Source organism: Plecotus auritus (genome assembly GCF_963455305.1).
Source record: "Plecotus auritus genome assembly, chromosome: 3".
Classification (NCBI taxonomy): domain Eukaryota; kingdom Metazoa; phylum Chordata; class Mammalia; order Chiroptera; family Vespertilionidae; genus Plecotus; species Plecotus auritus.
Genome location: NC_137772.1, coordinates 115,605,807 through 115,613,567, shown reverse-complemented (window position 1 = coordinate 115,613,567; position 7,761 = coordinate 115,605,807). Strand labels below are relative to the sequence as shown.

The following is a 7,761-nucleotide window of genomic DNA, read 5'->3' as shown; positions in this document are numbered from 1 at the left end:
CCTAATTGCTCACCTGCCTGCCTGCCTGGTTGCCCCTAACTGCCCCCTTCTGCTGGCCTGATCTCCCCTCAGTGCCTCTGTGTGCCAGCCTGGTCGCCCCCAACTTCCCCCCTCTGCCAGCCTGGTCGCCCCAAACTGCCCCTCTGGCTGGCCTGGTCACCCCCAACTGCACCCCACCCGCTGGCCTGGTCACCCCTAACTTCCCCCCCTACCAACCTGGTTGCCTCTTACTGTCCCCCATGCCTGGTCGCCTCCAACTGTCTCCCCTGCCAGCCTGGTCGCCCCACAAAGTCTGCTTGTTCAGTTCTTGGCTGTCCCTCATTAACTCCCCTGCCAGCCTGGTTGCCCCACACAGCCTGCTTGTTCAGTCGTTTGGTCGTCCCTCACTAACCCCCCTGCCGGCCTAGTCGTAGGCAGCCATCTTGTGAGGGCATGAGGGTTAATTTGCATATTACCTCTTTATTATATAGGATAATGAACAACATAAACTGATGAACAAAAACAGATACAGAGACAGAGAAGCATTGATCAGACCGTCAAACCTCGGAGGGAAGGTAGGGGAAGGTGGGGGTGAGGGGGAGAGATCAACCAAAGGACTTGTATGCATGCATATAAGCCTAACCAATGGACACAGACACCAGGGGGTGACAGTATGAGTGGGGCGTTTGGGGGGCAATGGGGCAATAAGGACACATATATAATACCTTAATCAATAAGAAAAAAATTTTTAAAAAATAAATAAATAATATTTTTAAAATTTTTTTTCAATCAAAGTGGTTTTCACTATTTTGCTCAAGATTCATATTTAAATATAAATCAGGATATTAATCTTTGCAGTTTTGAGATATTTTTAGAATCCTATATTCTTAAAGTAAGGTGAAGAAAAATTTCTGGACAATTTAAAACAAAGTTATGACATTTCCAGCTACTTTAAAAACAAACTGGCTTTTTAGTAAAGGTCTGAAACCTTGGTAACTCCCAGAAATCATGAATCCCAGCCCACGAAGGCACTTAAAAGTGTCTTAAATTTTTTCAACTTAAACAAAAGATAGCACTAAATTCTGAAATTAGGTGTAGAAAAGAGCCTTACATACAGATTAAGATGCCTAGGACAAGTTCACATTGTACCAGGGAGCCTTAAAAGTTTTGTCTGTGGGTAAATGATAGTTACTCTCAAACTGACATTACCACCTACCAAAGCTGGATAAGAAGAACATTTTCACTGACATGGCAAATATAACTACCAATTTCTTTTTTATCTGGAAAGAGTATTTTAACAGGTTTTGAAAAAGTAGAGAAAGGATCAAAAGTTTTAAGACTAAAATTTAAGTATGAAATCTTCCACACAAACTTTTCTCCTTATATTAAAGGTACTAAATAAATTATACTTAAATGTCTTCTTTAAAGTATTAGGGAGAGGGGGCTGTTTTTATTACCAAGTGGTATTTCATCCAGTAGTAGGGAGTTAAAATAAAAAGTATAGGTGGATTTTTTGTCTTAAAAGATTATATCAGAGGCAGAAATGATATGTTACAGATGAGAACACAGGCTACCTCTTCGAATTTATCCATTACAAACACCCACACCATTTCTTTGAAATAGGAGCTTTTTTTTTTTTTCTGGCAGCTTTTTTTTTTTTAATCCTCACCTGAGGATATGTTTTTATTGATTTTTTGAGAGAGGGAAAGAGAGAAAAATGTTAGAGAAAAACATTGATTAGTTTTATCCCATCCCTACATGGAATTGACCCTGCAACGTAGGTATGTGTCCTGACTGGGAATCGAACCCACAACTTTTTGATGTATAGGACGATGCTTCTGGCCAGGGCTGGCAGTTTCTTGAAGTCAGTCATTTTCTTTCTCAGTCTCGATGTGGCTTCTTCTGTAAGTTATAAGACTTCTGCTCAGTTTATTATTCAGGTTGATCTTTCTGTATTTCAGTTGTAATTCCAGTTTGGTACTGGGAGGTGAATGTGGTAACATCCACCTAGTCTGCCACCATCTTGAATCTCTGAAGTATGTTTATTAAAAGACCAGACACTTCTCATTTAAGGGAAAGTGGAAATTATTTAAAATAAGGGCGTAGAGTAAAGAATGAGCTATATATCCAATTAAAATTATATTAAAACTTAAATATAAAATATAAACAGAAGTGAAATTTTCCCTCTCCCAAAGTAAGGAAATTACACAACACAAAACAAATCTACATGTACTATGATAATTTCTTGTTTTCATACATGTAAAAAATAAAATTTCATTTCTAAATTTTTAGAGTTATATAGTTAGAAATATATAATTCTACTTTTATAGGTAGGTCAACTAGAAGAAATAAGTTAGCACAATCATTTGAATTGGTTGTCTACACATTGGACGGGGCTTATTTCTTTTTCTTTTTTCTTTTTTTTTAGCTTTTTTGCACATGTAAAGCATGCCATAAGATGTTCTGTTTTGCCATGGACAATGTATCCATTTTTAGGTAGGCCTTGGGAAATCACACAAGGTTCACTGGTATTATTGGGAAAATTAGATTCCACATTTCCTTTGTTTATTCCCTCTCCTATTCTTTGACATCTTCTTGGTTGCTATAAATGATGCTACCAGAAGTTGATGGCTGAGAATAGTCCTCACTCTTGGGATTGGGAGGCTTGTGTGATCTCTTCATGATTTTCCTCAACACATGATTCTTGGGAATCATTCACTGTACTTTTTTTATAATCAGGGACATCAAAGCCCTCTTTTACTGGTGTTGAGTTTTCTAGTTTGGTTTCCTCAGGCATTCTTCCTTTTTCTTTCCCTTTGTCTTCAGGAAGCCAATTCTCATGAAGGGCCCAACATCTGTTGCAATGTGATGGCAGGGGAGGATTCATTTCATTGCATGAAGTACACTTCCAATAGTCAGCTAAGGAAATTTCAGGATCATGTTCAAATGAGTCTGTATCACTCTCCCTTGAGTGATACACAGTAACTTGATATACCTCATCATCTTCATCTGAGAGTTCTTGTCCTTCTTCAGTGAGGTTATAATCTTCTGAATTGAAAGACTCAACTTCATATTCTACACTGAATCAATCTGAAACTGAATCTTGATCCAACCAATCACCTAATTGTTCACTTAGACCAGCCTCAAGATCCAGATTTGATTAAGTCCCTGTTGATTAACTGCTACTGCTTCTTTCACAGCGTATCTCCCTTACTACACACAGACCCCAAGGCTTTCATCAAAGGAAAAGGAAATACTATCAGATCTGTGGCACATTTGTTGATGTTTACCAGATAATTCATCTGAGTTTTCTTCTGTCTCATTAATTATTCTCCTTCTAAATGAGGTAGATGGTCTAGAAACCAAATCTGAAGATGAAGGTTTCTCTTCCTGCAGCTCTTGTACAGAGTCCTTTTGATCACTCCCACCTTCAAGGTAACATCTGTTTTCACTCACAGATGTGCCTGAATCTTATGGTTCCGGCTGATTGACTATTACCAAGTTTCTGAAGATCATTGTGGATATTTTCCTGTGTTCCTTCACAGAGAAACTTGGCACTACAAACAAATCCCCTAGAAGATCATTTGAACAATATACAATATGCTGTTGCTTCTCATCATATTATCATTTCTTCATAATATACTAACCAAGATAAAATATAACCTCTTTCATAGTATAAGGGTCTTTTTGTGCACCAACAGATTTTAACAACTTCAAAATCAATGGCTTTGGTCTAACCAGGGTCTCCTTTTTTTAATTTTTATTGTTCAGATTATTACAGATGTTCCTCTTTTTTTCCCCCATAGCTCCCCTCCACACAGTTCCAACCCCACTCCAGGCCTTCTCCCCCAACCCCCACTGACCTCGTCCACAGGTGTAAGCTCCTTGTCCAATCTCTTCCCACACCCCCAACAACCCCATCCCCCTGAGAATTGTCAGTCTGCTCCCTTTCCATGCCCCTGATTCTATTACATTCACCAGTTTGTTCTGTTCATCAGGTTTTTTATTCATTTCAGTTTTAGGTTCACTTGTTGATAGATATGTATTTGTTGTCACTTTATTGTTCATAATTTTTTATCTTTACCTTTTCCTTATTCTTCCTCTTCTTAAAGAATACCCTTTAGCATTTCATATAATACTGGTTTGGTGGTGATGAACTCCTTTAGCTTTTTCTTGTCTGTGAAGCTCTTTATCTGATCTTCAATCTACACTAATAAAAGAGAAACATGCAAATTGACCATACCTCCGCTATGCCCACAAGCCATGCCCACCAGCCAAGCAGGAGCGAGTATGAAAATTAACCCAACCAAGATTGCTGTGGCCACAGAGCAAGCAGGAGGCTTGGGTTTCCCTGGCAACGGAGGAAGCCAAGCTTCCCACGCTCTCTGGCCGGCCCTGGCCTCCGTTCAAGGCTACAAAGTTTCAATTATAGAAGATAAATAAATCCCAACAAAAATGGTGGTGGCCACAGAGCTGGAGAGAACAGGAGGCTTGGGTTGCCCCCAGTGATGGAGGAAGTCAAGCTTCCTGGCCAGCCCTGGCCTCCGCTCAAGGCTACAAAGTTTCAATTATAGAAGATAAATAAATCCCAACAAAAATGGCGGTGGCCACGGAGCTGGAGAGAACAGGAGGCTTGGGTTGCCCCCAGCGATGGAGGAAGTCAAGCTTCCTGGCCAGCCCTGGCCTCCACTCAAGGCTACAATGTTTCAATTATAGAAGATAAATAAATCCCAGATTCCAGGGCCTCCGCTTGGGTCGCCAGGGGCGTGGCCAGCCTGCAAACCACCACAGGCCCCTTGCCCAGGCCGCCTCATGACCCACTCTGATCCAGGACACTCTTCAGGGCAAACCAGCAAGCCCCCACCCATGCATCAGGCCTCTATCCTATCTAATAAAAGAGTAATATACAAATTGACTGTCACTTCAACACACAAGATGGCTGCCCCCATGTGGACACAAGATGGCCGCCACAAGATGGCCAACAGGGGAGGGCAGTTGGGAGGGACCAGGCCTGCAAGGGAAGGCAGTTGGGGGTGATCAAGCCTGCAGGGAAGGGCAGTTAGGGGTGACCAGGCTGGCAGAGGGGGGAAGTTGGGGGCGACTGGGCCTGCAGGGAAGGGCAGTTGGGGGGGGGCCCAGGCCTACAGGGGAGGGCAGTTAGGGGTGACCAGGCCTGCAGGGTAGGGCAGTTAGGCATCAATTAGGCTGTCAGGGGAGTGGTTAGGGGGTGATCAGGCTGGCAAGCAGAAGCTGTTAGGGCAAATCAGGAAGGCAGGCAGGCGAGCAGTTGGGAGCCAGCAGTCCTGGATTGTGAGAGGGATGTCCGACTGCCAGTTTAGGCCCGATCCCAGTAGGATCAGGCCAGGATAGGGCCTAAACGGGCAGTTGGACATCCCTCAAGCGGTCCCAGGTTGGAGAGGGTGCAGGCTGGGCTGTGGGACTCACCCTCCCGTGCACAAATTTTGTGCACCGGGCCTCTAGTTCTAAATGATAGCTTTGCTGGGTAGAGTAATCTTGGTTGTAGGTTCTTGCTATTCATCACTTTGTATATTTCTTGCCACTCCCTTCTGGCCTGCATAGTTTCTGTTGAGAAATTAGCTGACAGTTATATGGGTACTCCCTTGTGGGTAACTAACTGATTTTCTCTTGCTGCTTTTAAGATTCACTCTTTGTCTTTTGCCCTTGGCATTTTAATTATGATGTGTCTTGGTGTGGTCCTCTTTGAATTCCTCTTGTTTGGGGTTCTCTGTGCTTCCTGGACTTGTAAGTCTATTTATTTCACCAGGTAAGGAAAGTTTTCTGTCATTATTTCTTCAAATAGGTTTTCAGTATCTTGCATCTCTCTTCTTCTGGCACCCCCATAATTCTGATGTTGGTACACTTGAAGTTGTCCCAGGGGCTCCTTACACTATCTTCATATTTTTGGATTCTTTTTTCTTTTTGCTTTTCCAGTTGGTTGTTTTTTGCTTCTTCGTATTTCAAATCTTTGACTTGATTCTTAGGATCCTCTAGTCTGCTGTTGAATCTCTGTATATTATTCTTTATTTCAGTCAGTGTATACTTAATTTCTGATTGGTCCTTTTTCATATACTTGAGGGTCTCACTAAATTTCTCAGAGGTTTCTAGAAGATTCTTGAGTAACACTATAACCATGGTTTTGAACTCTATATCCAGTATTTTGCTTTCATCCATTTCTTTCATTTCTGACTTGTTTCTTTGTCTCCACATTTTGGCTGCGTCCCTGTGTTTGTTTCTATGTACTGGGTAGCTGCTAAGTCTCCTTGAGTTGATAGAGTAGCCTTGTGTAGTAGGTGTCCTATAGGGCCCAGTGGCTCAGCCTCCCCAGTCACCTGAGGTGGACCCCCTTGGTGCACCCCTTTGTGGGTTGTTTGCACAGTCTTGTTGTTGTTAACCCTTGATTGCTGTTGGTATCACTGGGAGGAATTGACCTCCAGGCCAATTGGCTGTGATGACCAGCTGTGTCTACACTGAAAGATCTGTTGCACAGGAGAACCTTCAGTGGGCCTTTGGTGCTCACTGAGTCTGCCCTTTGAGTGTGTCTCTTATGGATGTGAAGAGTTGTAATCTGGTATGGTCTCACTCTGACCACTGGGTACAGTGGCTCTTGGATCTCCAAGGAGATGCAAGGTGAGCCATTGTCTGGAGCCAGCAGGAGCTACAGAGACATCTTCAGATTCCTCCTCTTTGTATGGGGTTTGGAAGTGCCCAGATGAGGCCCAGCTGTGAAGCAAGGCAGGTTACTGCAGCCAGGATTTGCGCCTTCTTTTGGAATCTCTGGGGCTCTCTGACCCATCTGCAGTTTGACAGGTTTTAGGAGGAGAAAGGACAGGCCATTCATATGCAAAAGCCAATGCACACAGCTTGGGTGGGGTTGTAAATTGGGTGGGTGGGGTCTCTGGGTATCACCAGGGCAGAGCAAACAGTAATGGCTTCCAGTCAGCCCTGCACCAGAGAGGTCCCTGGGTCTCTACACGCCCTGGTGCAGGAACAATGATCGCTGCGAGCACCTATGAGAGAAAGCCACCCTCGAGTTCCTGTCCCCATGCCAGACAGTCCAGTTTCTCCCGGTATGTGTCTGGGTTCCCCAGAGTCTCACCCAAAACTGGAATGCAGAGCAAGTGGGAGCTTGTATCTCCCTACGGATTAAAAGAGCAGCACATCCAGGTTCCAGCACTTTCCATGCCTCCACATCTCTTACCAGTCTCAATATGCTTTCTTCACCTTTCTAGTTGTGGAACTTCCACTCAGTCAGCTTTCCTGTGGTTCTGGGTGGTAGTTGTTCTGCCTTTTAGTTGTAATTTTGATGTGGTTGTGATAGGCAGCAAGTATAGTTGTTTACCTATGCCACCATCTTGGTTCTCTAACCCGGGTCTCTTGTTCAGAAGCTGGAATCTGTGAGGTGCTCACAGCACCATCAGTAGACACAGACATACTGGTATTGCACATCTGCTATGTCCAGAGGAGGCTCCTGATGTAGGAAGTGGCAGGGCCTCGGTCAGAGGGCTTAGGACTGCCCCTCAGGCTTGGCTTCTTGCTCCATTCTCCTTTTAGAAACACAAGCCCACACATGCCACAGGAGGAGCGAAGCTAGACAATGGGCACTGAAATTGTGACCCCTACTGTAAGGTTTAATCAGAGATTTAAGGTTTAATCTGAGATGTAAGATTTAATCTGACCGAAGCCAATAAGTTGACCAAGACAAGCAGGATAAAAGTGAAAGATCGCATTTATTGAAAGCTCTTGGGTGAGGTCCCACAGTCC

At 43.6% G+C, this 7,761-nt stretch overlaps 1 pseudogene across 1 annotated transcript; it reads right to left on the bottom strand.

Moving 5' to 3' along the window:
• Positions 1 to 2,318: 2,318 nt before the first annotated feature.
• LOC308244146 (E3 ubiquitin-protein ligase Mdm2-like) lies at positions 2,319 to 7,446 on the bottom strand (annotated as a pseudogene). Its single transcript has 3 exons — positions 7,349 to 7,446; positions 3,643 to 3,712; positions 2,319 to 3,130 (listed from the first exon to the last, which is right to left on the bottom strand). The product of its transcript is annotated as an E3 ubiquitin-protein ligase Mdm2-like (transcript).
• Positions 7,447 to 7,761: the final 315 nt, after the last annotated feature.